Source organism: Dermacentor variabilis, unplaced genomic scaffold (genome assembly GCF_050947875.1).
Source record: "Dermacentor variabilis isolate Ectoservices unplaced genomic scaffold, ASM5094787v1 scaffold_19, whole genome shotgun sequence".
Classification (NCBI taxonomy): domain Eukaryota; kingdom Metazoa; phylum Arthropoda; class Arachnida; order Ixodida; family Ixodidae; genus Dermacentor; species Dermacentor variabilis.
In genome coordinates, this window is record NW_027460357.1 from 1,531,910 (window position 1) to 1,549,207 (window position 17,298).

At 43.5% G+C, this 17,298-nt stretch overlaps 1 protein-coding gene, 1 non-coding gene and 1 pseudogene across 5 annotated transcripts in view; 2 read left to right on the plus strand and 1 right to left on the minus strand.

Moving 5' to 3' along the window:
* Positions 1–17,298, plus strand: part of LOC142568471 (solute carrier family 53 member 1) — a 345,150-nt gene that overhangs the window by 213,159 nt on the left and 114,693 nt on the right. The gene's annotated exons all lie outside the window — the stretch shown is intronic.
* LOC142568493 (U2 spliceosomal RNA) lies at positions 6,176–6,310 on the minus strand (annotated as a pseudogene).
* TRNAL-CAA (transfer RNA leucine (anticodon CAA)) lies at positions 10,784–10,856 on the plus strand. Its single transcript has one exon. It is a non-coding gene; the product is annotated as a tRNA-Leu (tRNA).

Sequence of the window (17,298 nt, forward strand, 5' to 3'; positions counted from 1 at the left end):
GGGATGCCTTTACAGTAGAATAACCGGGCGCTTTTCATCATACATAGCGTTCATTCTTTCAAGTCGGCCACCAAGTCGAAGCTGCCTGCTGGGATCAAGGTAAGGGTGGAGATCGCGCAGTACGGAGTGTTTCTGGACAGTGTCTCTAAGCCGAAGGTGTTCCATGTCATTCGTGAATACTTCGAGCTGGACACGACAGATCCAGAACATTTCAGCCTTGTTTAGCTCCTCTGTCGAAATAGTTCCGCCGAGCGACAAGTGAATATGACAACATCGATCCACAAATTGAAATACCCAGGCGGTGACGCGCAGGAGCTTCTGTAGGTTGCCAAACTTCCTTAAGTCAATCAGGGTGTCCACTATTCTCGGCGCTTGAAGAAGTACATGTTGCGTGTCACACTCTGACTCTTCGTAGATCGGTGTGCTCATGTCAGTCTGTAGGCCAGGTTGATCTTGGCTGGGATAACCATTCAGGCCCTCTCCACCAGCTGCGACATGTACATAGAATCTTTAAACATACGCCCCTAGTCAATAAATCTGATGGGTTGTCTTCTCCTGGGCAGTAACGCCGTAATGTTACTGTTTATATCGTTTATTCATTATATTATTCCTCTATTATCCATTATTGCATGTTTATGTTCTCTTTATTGTGCACACTGCCATTTCTGTAGGGGGTACAGGCCCCATCAAGCCGAATTCATTTGACTTTTTGTTTGTACTCCTGTCATCTGTACATGCATAGATGCAAATAAACTTGAATTGAATAGCAGTGGGTCAGCAAATGCTGCGATTCCAGTCATTCTGTGCTTTACAAACTGACACCACTTGTTATGGTCAGTGTGATCCAGCTCAGTGTGATCGTTGAGTCTGTCCACATGACACATGGAAAATTCGTTGAATCCCAACAATGAGCGGATGTATTTTAACAATCTGGCTCCTGCTACCGCAGCCATAAGCTCGAGCTTCGGCAGTGTTAAATTCTTGGTAGGTGCTACTCGAGACTTCGCTACTATTAGTGATGTATCTGTATTTCCGCCGTCATCAACTGTTCTCAAATAGGCACATGCTCCATAAGCCTTCAGGCTGGTGTTGACGGATATATGCAGCTCTGCCTTCTCGACCGCTCCATATAGCCCATCTCTCACACAACACAGAATCTTGATGAAGCCAAGCTGGATTGCGTCTGCGCACCATGCTGTCCATGTCGTCTTGATCTCCTCTGGTAACTGGTCATCCCAAGACTGGCCTAAAACCCACAGTCGTTGAAACAAAAGTTTTGCAGCAGTGATGGTGAAAGGCGAGAGAATACCAAGAGAGTTGAAAATTCGGGAAGCAGCCGAGAAGTGTACGTTTTGTGTCCAGCTGCGCAGAGGCTAAGTATTGGGCTATAGATTTGGAAGAAAACTTGAAGTAATCAGTTTCGGTATCCCATTGCATTCCGAAAACTGCAGTTGATTAGCTTGATGTACCTTCCACTTGCTCCTCCTGGTTGCCAAAATGTTTTGTAGTTGCTGGTTATTGGTCTTCCATTTTAGACTCATGCCTGCATCTCGCATAATAGCCTTCTACCGCTCATAGATGCTCCGACCATCTTCGAATGTCTCTGCACCCACGAGTAAATCGTCTACATAAAAGGACTTCTTCAAAATAGAAGCATGTGCTTTGACCTCACAAGACTTGTCCAAGTGGTGATGAATAGTCGCCATGAGCAAGAAAGGGCTTGATGTTGATTCTAGCGGTACCCGGGTCATGCGCCATTCGACAATGTTACTGTTTTGGGTGGCGGGACATCAAACCAGAGAAACCGGAATGCATTTTGGTCGGTTTCCTGTATCTCAATTTGTAAGTATGCCTTCTCGATATCCGAGTTGATGGCGACCGGAAACCACCGAAAGTGAAGCAGTACTTGTAGTAACTCTGGGTTGAGGTTCACCCCTTTATCCAGGCAGTCATTGAGTGATGGAAAGTCTTGAGCATGTGACGATGCGTAGAACACGACCCAGAGCTTGGTGGTCAACGATTCCTCTTGTATAACTTGCTTATGTGGCATATAATAGGTGGCCCAATCAATAGGAACACTCTTAGGTACCACTTCAGCGTGTCCTAGCTCCAGGTATTGTCGGATGACTGCGTTGTATTGCTCCAATAATCCTTCATTCATTGATAGCCTCTTTGCCAGTTTTTGTAGACGTGCGAGCGCAGTATCACGGTTCTTCCAAGTAGCTGTTTGTGATCTTTCCAAGGCAGCACCACTGTGTGTCTGCCATTTTCCTTGCGAATTGTTCCTCGGAACCGTGCAATGGACTCAGGAGAGAGAGGTTCGCCAGAATCTGTGATGCCCATTGCTTCAAGCTGCCAGAACGACTGTAGAATCTGCGAGGTTATGTCATCGTCAGTACTCGTTTCCACTCGCAGAACGCAGACCATAACGTTAGCGTCACAGTCAAGAAAGGCTTTTTGGCAATTCGGTCCTTGCAGTGTCCATCTGAATGCCGTGTTGATTGCGACCAGTCCTGGAATTTCTGTGCTCCTTGCAACTTCTCCCGTCATGATTTCCCAAAGATGATCAGCTCCAATCAACAAGTCGAGGCCTTTCTCAGTATCCACTTCAAGAAAATTCTTGTCGTCAGCGAGAAATTTGCCCTCACATCGCAGCTTCCGAATGAAGTTATCAGCTGTTGGCACAGCAATGTCGTGACAGATAACTGAAACTATAATTGCTTGAACAATATAGATGTCAGAACAGTGCTGACTACGCAGCGGTACTTCAACCACCTTTCGTATTTCAGCAGAACTTGGGGATACGTTGCCAAATGTGTTGAATGAAATTCTGGTTTCTCCCAGTACCTGCAGTTGTAGTTTTACAGCCAGATCTTCTGTGATAAATTATCTCTGACTGCCTCCATCCATAATCCCTCTGATGTATCTGGACCTGTTATTTTTAACGACAAAAGCGCAGGTGCACTTCTCTGTCTGCAGGTGCACTTCTCTGTCCGTCTTTGTGCAAGCGTTTGTGTAATTTCTGTCGCAAAGCATTACTGATTGCGACAAGACTATCCCTGCCGCGCTACCTGAAGCCACTGCTGGTCTCGAAGTTCCCGCTGTAGTATCTTTCTTTCTGTAGTTCAGGTCACACATACTTGAGGCGTGTCTTCCGTGACAAGCTGAGCACGTGAGTTTGACATGGCAAGACCATGCCTGGTGACCTCGTGATGTACCTCTATAACAGCGGTTATCCTTAGCTAGCTTCTCTTTTTTGGAAACAAGAGATATGTTGGCGTCGCAGGCGCGTGTACCGTGTTTCTTAGATCGACAAAAGAAACAGTCGTTCCAGCTGTATGATGCACTGTGCAGTATGGAAGTGGTGCTGCTCCCTCGAGTTCTCTCAGCACTTATCGACAGATCGTTGTGAGGATGTGTTGCACTGCTCTCGGCTTTCTAACTCAACACGTGGGAACATGAGTAACTCTTTTAACTCCGCTTCCGATATTGCAGCTGCCAGTGCTGGCTCCGAGAGGTTTGTATCAGGCCCATGTTGACGTAAAGTCTGACTTCACTTTCCTCGTGTATATGCAAGAACGATCTCGTATGGCAATGCTTTCTGTAGGATATCTATCAGCATTGCAGAGAAACAGAGTGGGTACGTTTAGTGCACTCAGATAGCGGATATTTAGTTGTGCGGCATCATACAGCTGCCTGAGGCTACGTACATCGCTTCTGGACTTTACATGAGGTAGATGGCGAAGCGCTGTCAGGTGGTGCTGCACTATCCTTTGACGATCGCCAAAACGTTCTTTGAGAAGTTCTACGGCATCTGAGTAGCAAGCTTCAGAAGTCGGTAAACAGGCAATGGCCGCTGCCGCTTCCCCAGCAAGATAATGCCGTAAATAGAAAAACTTAGTCGTTGTCAATATAGTGCTATTGAGATGAACAATCTGCTTGAACTGCTCCCAGAAAGGTGCCCATTTGTGAATGTCGCCTTTAAATATCAGCATATCAAGATTCGGTAGCCTTGGGCCAATTCTGGGTATAGCTTAGAATGACAGAAAGCTGAGCTAGTTGGGGAGGATTCATTATGCAAAAAAGAGGTGAGGTCTGCAGACAGGACACAATAAGCACAATAAGAACAACAGTTTTACTGACTGTCGTATGGGTGTGGTTTATAAAATTCCCCTTAGCTGTGGCCAGTTCTACGTAGGGCAAACGGGACGGTGTATCAATCATAAAAGGTCGTTAACCGGTGGATCACCTTCTAATCTTTCCCTACATTGCCAAGATTGTAACTGCACGCCAGAGTTAGATGAATGTGCGATATTGTACATTACGCATTGTACAGATACGCATCTTATGGTAGAGGCATGGCATATCTATAACGGTGGAAGTGAGTGCTTGAGTCAGCCTTCGATTACTTTACATAAGGAAGAGATTAAGTGCCTTAACAGTTTATCTCTCACATAGACCGGCATATGTACCCAACTGACACGTGGTGATACCATCCCTGAGCTTGCGCAGGTGAGTTTTGTGTCTTCGCAGGATGGAATCCCGGCCACGTCGGCCGCATTTCGATGGGGGCGAAATGCGAAAACACCCGTGTACTTAGATTTAGGTGCAAGTTAAAGAACCCCAGGTGGTCAAAATTTCCAGAGTCCTCCACTACGGTGTGCCTCATAATCAGAAAGTGGTTTTGGCATGTAAAACCACATAATTTTTTTTTTTTAGTTTTGTGTCTTCTTTCTTTTTTCGCCTCAGTGTTCCCTTCAGTTAATAGTCGGCATTCGTGTTGTCCACTTCTCTACTCTTGTGTCCTGTCTGCACGCCTCACCTCTTTTTTTGCATACTGGGCATAGCGTCAGGAACCGTCGGGGTTGCATTCTGAGGAGCAGACTCCGCTGTACTGTCGACGCGTCCCAAAGCATCAATCTTGCACCGAATCTCGGCAAGCATGCTGATAGCTTGATCGTTATATTCTGCAGCAGTTATGTATTCTGCTTCGACCTCGTCGTCTGCAATGTGCTCTTCGAGTGCATCGTTAAGTTTCGAGAGTTCGTTGTTGCTAGTAGATAGACGGCCAAAAATACCTGAAAGCTTGGGCTTGTCCATGGTAGGATCTGTAAGTAGCAACTGTGCTTCTTGCAGAATCTTCGTAATCTGTGCTCGTCAAGCCAACCGCTTGGTCTTGAGGCAATCCATCAGATTCGCTCTTGATAGATGTCTGGTCTCCACGCCAATCATAAACGATGCGCTATCCAGTCATTCCTCGTCGCTCGCAGTGCGAAGCAGTGGAGTAGAAGGCCGTTGGAGACGTGCGATGAAGGTAACGAGTCCGCACAGAGGTTTTCGGCACCAAAAAATGTAGGAAAACTAATGAGACGTTAAGAAACCAGACAAAGAGCTCCTCATTGTTCCAACTTCTCGCAGTGCCCGCCTGCTCCGTTTATTCGTCTTTTTGTACAGCCTCCATAATGTGTTTGCTCTTTTTCCTCTATAGAAACCTTCTAATTCACATAGGAACTTGCAAGCTTGCAAATGTCTGTAAACAATATTCCCCATAAATAATGCAACATAATTAGTCGGGCTTGGATGGGAATTAGTGCTCCGCCAGCCTTTTATGAGGGAAGCAACTTTATTGTTGAGCGAAGTATAAGCGTTATCATTTATAACTTTGTGATGTAGATGCCAGAAGAGAAGTCCAGATGCGTGTGTGCCTCCATACTGTATCTGCTCTTTTTCCTCTAGATCATCATCATCATCAGCGTAACCAGGCTTATGATGATGATGATGATGATCTAGATGCCAGAAGAGAAAAAGTCCAGACGTGTGTGTGCCTCCGTGCTGTCTGCTCTTTTTCCTCTATATACAGCCGTCTAATGCACATGGGAACTTGCGAGCTTACAAATGTCTGTAAATGATACTCCCCATAAACAATACAAGATAATTAGGCTTAGGTTCTCGAAACTTCCTTGGAAGTTCTCCAGGCTTGCGAGGTTGACCTTTTCAGATTGCAGAGTAGTTTGTGATAAACTATTAAGTATAACTAAGTATATATGCTCTCAAAATCCGTAATGTCACAGTAAGCTTATGTGGGAACTTGAGTGCAGGATGACCAGCTATGTTTCATTTTACAGCAAAGCTGTTTATGTCTAGGGTTCCGTACATTTTTGTTCTGTGTGTGCAAAAACCGTAGACCGATCCCGGAGATAGTGAAATACTGAGCCGACCCGCGGCAGAGGTGAAGCGGGCTTCAAGCACTACACCAACTTGCAAAAATAAGTTTAATATCTTGGTTCCAAATAGAAACATTATAAGATATTAACTCTTTTGCTGCCATGGGGAAAATAGGTGTCTTTTGTAGGTTACGCCAATTTTTTTTTTTCTGAAGGAACTACTGCACTCAATACTTCATGTAATAAGTAGACAAAAAGCAGAATGAATGCACTTTTCATGCATCAGTTTTATTAACAGGGATGTACATCATAAGTAACAAAAGACCTAATAAAGAAATAACAAAGAATGAAAGTGTCCAACTCAAGCGATAAGATAGAATTCGCGGAATTGTCAAAACTGATCAGCAAGGCAGAAAATAAGTGATATTCGAAACTATAACATGAGAAAGACTGAAGAAGCCGTAAAAAATGGACGCAGCCTGAAATCAGTGAGAAGGAAACTTAGCATAGGACAAACCAAAATGTATGTGCTAAAATTTAAGCAGGGTAATATCATCAGAAATCTGGAAGATATAGTAAAAGCAGCGGAAGGATTCTATACTGACTTTTACAGTACCCAGACGACTCAGGAGCGCTCTATTCAAAACAATAATGAACAGTATACAGAAACTCCTCCTATAACTAGAGATGAGGTCAGAAAGGCCTTGCAAGGTGTGAAACAGGGAAAAGCGGCAGGAGAGGATGGAATAACAGTCGATTTAATCAAAGATGGAGGAGACATAATGCTAGGAAAACTGGTGGCTCTCTATACGAAGTGTCTATCGACTGCAAGGGTCCCAGAAAACTGGAAGAATGCAAACATTATACTAATCCACAAAAAGGGCGACGTTAAAGAACTAAAAAATTGTAGGCCCATTAGCTTACTCCCGGTATTATATAAAATATTTACCAAAATAATCTCCAACAGAATAAGGACAGCACTGTAATTTAGTCAACCAAGGGAACAGGCTGGCTTCAGAAAAGGTTACTCTACAATGGATCACATCCATGTCATTAACCAGGTTATCGAGAAATCCGCAGAGTACAATAAACCTTTCTATATGGCTTTCATAGATTACGAAAAAGCATTTGATTCAGTAGAGATACCAGCAGTCATAAAGGCATTGCGTAATGAAGGAGTACAGACTGCTTACGTAAATACCCTAGAAAATGTCTACAGAGATTCCACAGCCACCTTAATTCTACACAAGAAAAGTAGGAAGATACCTATAAAGAAAGGAGTCAGACAAGGAGACACAATCTCTCCAATGCTATTCACTGCGTCCTTAGAAGAAGTATTCAAGCTATTAAACTGGGAAGGCTTAGGAGTAAAGATAGACGGCGAATACCTCGACAACCTTCGGTTTGCCGATGACATTGTTCTATTTAACAACAATGCAGACGAGTTGCAACAAATGATTGAAGACCTTAACAGGGAAAGTGTAAGAGTGGGACTGAAGATTAATATACAGAAGACAAAGATAATGATAAATAACCTGGCAAGGGAACAAGATTTCAAGGTTGCAGGTCAGCCTCGAGAGTCTGTGGAGGAGTATGTTTACCTAGGTCAACTAATCACAGGGAACCCGGACCATGAGAAGGAAATTCACAGAAGAATCAAAATGGGTTGGATTGCATACGGCAGACATCATGAGCTCCTGAATGGGAGCGTACCGTTATCATTGAAAAGGAAAGTATACAGTCAGTGCATTTTACCGGTGTTGACATACGGCGCACAGACTTGGAGGCTGACAAAGAAGCTTGAGAACAAGTTAAGGACCGCGCAAGGAGCGATGGAACGAAAAATGCTAGGCATAACTTTAAGAGACAGAAAGAGAGCATTTTGGATCGGAGAGCAAATGGGCATAGACGATATTCTAATAGACATTAAGAGAAAAAAATGGCACTGGGCAGGTCATGTAATACGCAGCCTAGGTAACCGTTGAACCATTAGGGTAACAGAATGGGTACCAAGAGAAGGGAAGCGCAGTAGAGGACGGCAGAAGACTAGATGGAGTGACGAAATTAGGAAATTTGCTGGTGCTATTTGGAGTCGGTTGGCGCAGGACAGGGGTAATTGGAGATTGCAGGGAGAGGCCTTCGTCCTGCAGTGGACATAATTAGGCTGATAATGATGATGATGATGATTATGACGATATCATAAAAAAGAAAAATTCCCAGATCAAGGTTGTGGGATAAAATTGAACAAAGTTCGTAAAGACACGCCTGTATCTACTAAAAAAAATGTAACAAAAATTGTGAGATATAAAAAATGTATTGCTGTCTGATAGGCACTATCTCCAAAAAATGAAAATTTTTCATTGAACAGGTATTGCACTGCAAAAATTTAATGGCAAGCAGTTGGGCATGCCGGGCTGTGGCTGCTGATGTTCCAGGCTGGTTTGCATCATCGTTGTTCTCAGAGTCAAAGTCCGACGAAAAGGGACCATCCTTAGACTCGCAGCTGCTCGTCTCCATCGATAAAATCAGCTGCAAACGCAGTGAAACTGCAAGATCTGCGATCTTTTGAAGCGCGCACTGCTCAACGATCGTGAAAACCCCAGAGCATGTTCAGAAATTACCTCCTGGTGGGAAAAAAGCAAGCTGCTTAGAAAAAAGAAGAAATATAGTTCCCCTCCTTCACATCTAATGGCACAGAATGTCCATGAGTGGTGCAGAAGGTTTCGAAAGCAGTGTTTCAAACCATTGATAGCGGGCGTCCATTTTTGCTTTCTACTTTGGGTGGTGGTCTTGTCGTTCATGCAAATTTATATAAAAATCATGGTAATTGAGTTCGTACCTTTGTTCAAAATTCTGTCACCTTTGTCGTGTGTTAACCAGCTTCGCTGTTCATCCACCTCCACAGAGTGGAATGGCTTTTTTTTTATTGGTACTGCAACCCCCACTGGGATTTTAGCAGGGCGGGATACAATACATAAAAGGAAATACAACATAATGGCAAACAAAATATATGTACGTGCATAGGTCACAGTCAAGAAAGAGCAGAACAAATTTTAACAAAGCATTTATCAAATGTGCAAATTAAGCAAAGGAACAATCAACACAGATATCATATAGACAGTCATTATAAACATAACCAATTATGTTTCAGCCATCAAGAAGGGATGCGAAAACTGACAGAGTCCGCTTGAACGATGCAGCTGCTGAGGTTATTCCAGTCTCTGACTGTTCGTGGAAAAAATGAATACTTGAAAGAGTCATTATGAGAATGAAAAGGTGTTATTGTTAGTCCATGTCTTTCGCGTGTTGAATAACCGGAAGAAAATGTAATCCATTCACTAATGTCAACGTTATAGTGCCCCTTAACTAATTGATATGAAAATTTTAGATGTGATCAGCGGTTTATATCAGATAACGGGGTTAGGTTAGCGCGAGCTTGTAGTTCAGTCACTAAGGTGCATCGAAAATTGTTGTAAATGAACTATAGAGCTCTTTTTTGGACATTCTCTAGTTTCAGAATATTACCTTTTCTGTAGGAGTCCCATATTATAGCAGCATAGTCTAAGACTGACTGGGAGGACAATGGATTTGTATGCTAATCTTCTTGCAGCAAGGGTAGCCAGAGTTAACATTCTTCTTAAAAAGAGTAGCTTCCTATAAGCATTAGCTAAAACGTAATGGATATGTTTATTCCACCTAAGATTGTTTGAAATCCATAGTCCAAGATATTTGTATTCGGACACCTCAGACAGAAGCACATTGTTAAAATTGTACGAAAACGTTAAGAGCCTCTTCTTTCGAGTGATCCGCATAAAAGCAGTCTTTTCGAAGTTTATACACATCTGCCACAGCTTATACATCATGAAACAACCCGCTGAAAATTATTGTTTAACAATGCCTGATCCGATTAATCATTAACCTCCGTACATACAACACATTCATCCGCATACAATTTTATTTTGACAGAGATGCCTTTTACTATATCGTTTATATACACAAGAAAAAGGAGTGGCCCTAGGACCGAGTCCTGCGAGACACCTGATTTCATTGATAATTGGTTAGATTGAGGGCCTTTAAATGCAACAAACTGGTGGCAATTGTTCAAGTACGCTGAAATCCAATTAACAAGTAGAGAGTAAATAACAATTTACTGTGTGATACCTTGTCGAAAGCTTTTGAAAAGTTCCTAAAAATTGCATCAATTTGTTCTTTTTTATCTACAAATATGGCAAAATCGTGGATCGTAGCAACTAGCTGTGCACAAGTAGAGTACCCTTTCCGAAATTCATGCTGGCATTCTGTTAAGATGTCTTGTGTATCTAAGAAATTGTTTCCCCATCCACTTTCTTGGGTATTTATGTGTCCTAGTAGAACCTTGGGAGTGTTAGCCAGTGCCACCACTCACAGACCTTGGTGGCGGACGTGGAACGTCCTTTCTTCTGCAGGCGTCACGAGAACGTGATCTTTTTGGGTGAAGGCAACTGGTCAAAAAACCCACACATGCTACCTGAAGGCATCAATGTTGCCGGATTCGAGAACCTCGTTATGTAATAAACGAGAAGAAAAGGGGTTAAGCGAGTGGCCACATAAATACCCAAGAAAGTGAATGGGGAAACGGCGCTGCGGTAGCTCAATTGGTAGAGCTTCGCACACAAAATGCGAAGGTTGTGGGTTTGGTTCCCACCTGCAGCAAGTTGTTTTTTCCTCCACTTTAATTTCCATTAATTTATCATTACTTTATGTCATTTATTAAGCACAAGTAATTTCTCCTATGTTGTCCTTGTGATCAGGTATATAAGTGATCACATGGTCAATAGAGGAACGCACAACCGGGCCACGTGTATACAGGGCATCTGTTACCGTATCGAGCTATCTAGGTGCGTTGATTACTGCTGAGAAAGTGCGATCGAAGTCTGGCTAATACACCACGTGCCCTTTTGCTCAATGTGGGCTGCTTCCACAACTAATCTGGTGGATGCATCAGTATGCTTAAACAAAATTGTTGTCTCTTTGAGCTGAGGCTTACGCTTACATTGCCGGCAAACGGCAGACACATGTGCATAATCATTCTTGTCCAAAAACAATTCATGCTCCCTAAGTCTTACATTGATGCACCGGCTGGTTTGCCCTATGTACACTCGCCCAAACGTGAGCGGGAAAGAGTATACCACATTGGTAGTGTAGCCTACATACTTATTAACATGTTTCACTTTGCACCTTACGTTAGGATTGCGTTCTGCTCTACTTTCTCACCTTTCGACCGCCGGACATATAACACTCAATTTTCCAGGAGCTGAAAAGACAACCTGCACCCCATAACGACCTGCAACGTTTTTCAGACCATGAGATAGGCGATGTGCATAGGGTACAACTACCATGTTCTTCTTTCTGCTATTTCCTTTGGCCTCCTGCCTCCTTGAGTTTTTTACCCATTTAATCAACTTCTCAGAGCTGCCGTTACTAAGCTACCCGGGTACCCAGCTTCCTCCAGCCTGACTACCTGACGTGCAAAGGCATCACTCATTGCATGCACACATGTTTTTACCAGGACTGCGCGAAATACAGAGATGCAAATGGCATTTTTTACTACTTACTACTTAACATGCTTGTAAAGCCTAGAAGGCCTTTACAAGTGTGTTAAGAAAGCAAAAGAGGGACAGTTAAAGGTATTCTCTGTGAAGACCCACAAACTGGAGATACTGTTTCAGATCATCGTAACTGAAAGGAACACTTGGCTAAGCGAAGTTTCTATGTTATACAAGACCACCTTGCCTCGCTAAAACTGTCCGATCCCCTAGTTATCTCGAATTCTGAGAGCGTTGTCGAATACCTCTCGGCAAATAATCCAGGAATGTTTGCCGCTTTTAGTGTGTACGTAGAGGATCCTTTTTATTCTTTGCCTCACAACCAATTAATGTGCAGTGTCAAGGCACACATTACGGAGCAGAATGATGAAATGTGGTTTGTCCAAAAATGTCATGTTACTGTTGAAAGTTTCCTTGAATTTTTGTCATGTTACCTGAGGTCGACAATGATTGGATGGAATGACTTGCTTTTAATACAAAAGGCTGGTATATGTATCGGATCCAGAGTGGCTCCCATCCTGAGTAGCATTTTTTTGGTGCAGATGGATGTGGCATTAGACCGACGTCTTTCTGGGATAACCATCAAGGCTTTCAGATATGTTGAGGATTTTTTTTTTTTAATTGACAGAGATGACTCTACCATTAAGGTGGACGAAATAATGGGTCTTTTTAGTGAGCTTGGTCAGGGTTTGGGGTTCACCTCAGAGCAACCAAAAGAGGATGAGCTACAATACCTTGAACTTAGACTACGTTTTCTAGACGATCATGTCTGTTGGGAGTACTTCCCCCATTCTGCCAAGCCCCTGTTGAACTTCACCTCAGGTCATTCTAAAGTAGTAAAAAATTCCATTTGCATCTCCATACTTCACGCCGTCCTGGTAAAAACATGTGAGCATGCAATGAGTGATGGCTTCACACATCAGGTAGTCAGGCTGGAGGAAGCTGGGTACCGGGGTAGCTTAATGACGGGCAGCTCTGAGAAGTTGAATAAATGGGTAAAAAATTCGAGGAGGCTGGAGGCCGAAGGAAATAACAGGAAGAACGTGGTGGTTGTACCCTATGCACATCGCCTATCTCATGGCCTGAAGAACGTTGCAGGTGCAGGTTGTCTTTTCGGCTCCTGGAAAATTGAGTGCTATATGTCCGGCGGTCGAAAGGCGAGAAAGTGGAGCAGAACACAATCCTAACGCAAGGTGCAAATTGAAGCATGTTAAGTATGTAGGTTGCACTACCAACGTGGTATACTCCTTCCCGCTCACGTTTTGGCAAGTGTACATAGGGCAAACTGACCGGTGCATCAATGTAAGACTTAGGGAGCATGAATTGTCCTTGGACAAGAATGATTATGCGCATGTGTTTGCCCATTGTCGGCAATGTAAGTGTAAGCCTGTGCTCAAAGTGACAATTTCATTTAAGGATACTGATGCATCCACCAGATTAGTCGTGAAGCAGCCCACATTGAGCAAAAGGGTACGTGGTGCATTAGCCAGCCTTCGGTCGCACTTTCTCAGCAGGAATTAATGTACCTAGATAGCTCGATACGGTAACAGATGCCCTGTATACACGTGGCCCGGTTGTGCATTCCTCGATTGACTACGTGATCGCTTGTGTCACTTTTATACCTGATGTGTGTTTCAGTAAACATAACTGTGAGTCAGCGCTCGTCCTGTATCTTTTCACTCCGTCATCGTCATGTGGAGCATCCTTTCTGCCTCAGGCGTCACGAGAATGTGATCTTTTTTTAGGTGAAGGCAACCGGTCACTAAACCCACACATGCTACCTGAAGGCATCAATGTTGCCAGATTCGAGATCCTCGTTATGTAATAAACGAGAAAGGGGGTTAACTGAGGGGCCCGATTTTTATCAGTCATATTATAAGAAGCCAATGAACACTGACACCAAGGACAACATAGGTAAAATTACTTGTGCTTAATAAATGAAATAAGGAAACAATAAATTAATGGCAAGTTGTTTTTTCATCCACCTTCATTTCCATTAATTTATCATTTCTTTATTTCAGTTATTAAGCGCAAGTAATTTCCCCTACGTTGTTGTTGGTGTCAGTGTTAGTTGGCTTCCTGTAGTATGACTAATAAAAATCGGGCCCCTCGGTTAACCCCCTTTCTTCTCATTTAAGCCATTAATCATGTTTTGCAGAGTGCAGTTGGCCTTGAATTTCTTAGCTGAAGCTGAGAACTTAAATTGTGGCTTCTGTGTTTTAGTGATACATATAAATCCATATTTTGCCATAACCTGTCCATTATAACCTGTCCGTTGGCTTAATGTGTTATTAAATGAGCAGCTTTAAGCTTATAGTCAAAATTTAGGCAATAATTACTCGATTGAAAATGCTCAGGCAACAACTGGCCTGGTTGATGAGCAACCTGAGAATCATGCTAGGCATGCTAGGCATGCTGAGGCAGGGATATACATTTTGGCTTTATGTTATGAAGTGCAAGTTGAGACTGCTTGCAACAGAGGCAATAATATATAGCCATGACATTTCTCGGCATACAGTACAATGCTAAAACCAGTACCATGCTAATAATGCGAATAACCTGTAATTCCCCTCAAAGTAATGCTATTTTTCGTGAAAGGGAGCCGACTCTTATAGCAGCTGCAGTCACAGCAATTTGTCCGCACGCAAGAAGATTTCACATTAAAAAAAGCCCTCTTTGTGGCAGAATGCCGTAAGCACCGAACCACTGCATCAAGTTGACCAATATTATCATGGCTTGACTCATCTGAAAAAAATGTTTTCACGATTAAAGATATCAAACCACACCCAAATGTTGGAGCTTGCCCATCTGTGCCCCCATCTGTACATAGGGCAGACAGGCAGATACATTAATGTAAGGCTGTTAAAGCACCAGAATTCTTTCGACAAGAAATCTACAAACCTGGCAAAGCACTGGTTTGAATACGAGTGTAAACCGTTCTTGTATGACAGAAAAATCCTGTTTGTCACAATGATAGCATTACCAGGGAAGTAGTGGAAGCATTTCGCATAATGAGAAAAGGTAATGGATGTGTTAGTCAGCCTTCCGTAACCTTAGCTTTGAAGGAAATGGGCTTGCTGAACCGGGATGAACAACGGTGTTAATCTCGCCCACGACCACGAGGCAATGTGTTGGCAATGACAACTGCTTTTATTCACATCGAGCATGCACACACGCTTGATGTACGGCTTTAAAAAGCCATGGTGTTTTTCCCCAAAAACACAGTTATAAGTCAGCGCCGTGTGTGTCCTATCCTCTATTCTTGTTGTCCAGTGCAAGTCTTTAGCACTGTTTTTTAAACAATATGGGAAACCACCAACTCGCCCAATCTGCCGTTCTTATTTAGATGTAGTAGTTCTTTTCTTTCCAGGAATGAGAACCGGTTATCATTATCCTCTCTTTTACTATGAAATGCTGGTAACTGAACTGTGAAGGGCATTGCATTTTTCATTTCTGGCTGTCAAAAATTGGGTATGTGTTACGATCAAGGACTCATTAGAATCAAATACTGTACATACATTATTTTAATACGAGTTTAAAGGCCATGTGGGAATCTGACTATGAACCGCAATACCTTATGTCAATACCTTGTGGCATTGACATAAATTAACTACATTCTGAGGCTTCTAAAGAATCTGATACGTTTTGCGAGGACTGTTGACGTCACCAATGGTATGGCCGCACACGTGGAACGCTGTGAAGGTGCTACTTCTGTGCCAACCCCACTCCCATTTTTTTTTTTTTGTCCCCTTACTTTCTCATGCATGCCATCAGAAACGAAGATTAACGCGTGTTTATGTCTGGAAACACTTTCATGCTTGGACGTCGGTGTGCGGTACAATTCTATCCCTCGAAGCAAACATGGCATTTTATTTGTATCCCCATGTGAGGCCCCAACAACTGTGGGTCAAGTTTCTTAACAATGGTGGATACAATGAATGTCCATGAGGAGATGCAGCCGTATTTGCTCACTTCATTTCCTGCTACCAGAAAGGAGTGTGGACTTCTGGTTGAAGCAGGCCTTGCAGAGGAGGCACTGTGGGCTCCCCTGGCATGGGTGTAACAAATCTCCATGCCTGCCTGACTCTCCTGCTTAGCCTGGTGGTCCTTGCTAAAAAGGCTGAAGGGATGTGGAAAGAAAATATGAACGTGACAAAAGAGGAGATCTTTCTATATATTGCAGGGGGAGCTTGGCCAATCTATGCATGTCTTCCTTCATCACTGCATGCAGTGCTGTCACTCTCAGACCCATGAAATGGTTAGTTATGTCCATAATGGTGGACAATTTTGGCTTACAAAAAATCATCAGCCTCACTTGATGATGGCTGTGAGGACAATTAACATTTATACAGTTGATATGCTGCAATACGTGTGGCTAGCAGACGAAATCTGCCTCTGGCAACTGAACTTGCATACTCCCTGGTGTCACTGGTTTGTAAGCCCGAGTGGTGATGGTGAGATCATATAATTATTGGCTGCAATCATTGCTGCTGAAGTGATTGCAGCTACATCTTTGGTTGCACATTTTGAAGCAAAGCCAGGTCTGCTGACATTTTAAAGGGTCCCTGAAACGGTTGAGACAAATTTTGCAGCCATGTACGGTACAGCTACAATAAATCATTCGCATCACAATTTTTTGGAGAGCCTCTTATCAAGAGAGCTACGGACGATTACAGGTTACCCTCCTCCATAGCCATGCATTTCCTCCCCGACTCCTTCGCCGAGTGATCGCAGTTAAGCTCTGCTTTCACTGGCTCTGCGTCATGGTGGGGCGTCACGTTGTCTACTTCTGGTTGTCTTCAAACCCGTGCATGAAGCCTCTCCAACCTCTCGGCCAGCCACCTAGCAGTCGATCCCGAGCGAGAGCCATCAAAGCAGCATGTGTTGCTAGCATTCTGTCGCAACGTCGATCATGTCTGGTATTCTGGTAACCACAGGTGAGCTGGGCATTTTGACAGATGGGTGGAGGTGTGAATTAAAGCCCCTCCATTCTGCTATTGCTGTGATAGAGGAGCATTAGCGTAGATGTACGTGACCGGCCTGATCGGTCTGCACGGTCCAACAACCGGGTGGTGCAGAGCTTAACCAGCCAAACAAAGAGCTAATATTGCTCTAACCAAGTGTAACACATTTTAAGCATGTAGAAAAAAAATGTGTTCACAACTGCGCTCCTGCTAAAAAGTTACACCAACAGCAAATTAGAATACACTTGGTTACAGCTACATTAGTTCTGTGTTTGGTTGAGCTCTGTGCCACCAGGGGGCTGCACCATGCAGACCATTCACGTTTGTGCCTACATTCATCCCCCAAAACGCCCAAGCCCAGTTCGCTTATGCTTCATCATCATCATCAGCCTGGTTACGCCCACTGCAAGGCAAAGGCCTCTTCCATACTTCTCAAACTACCCCGGTCATGTACTAATTGAGGCGATGTTGTCCCTGCAAACTTCTTAATCTCATCCACCCACCTAACTCTCTGCCGCCCCCAGCTACGCTTCCCTTCCCTTGGAATCCATTCCGTAAGCCTTAATGACCATCGGTTATCTTCTC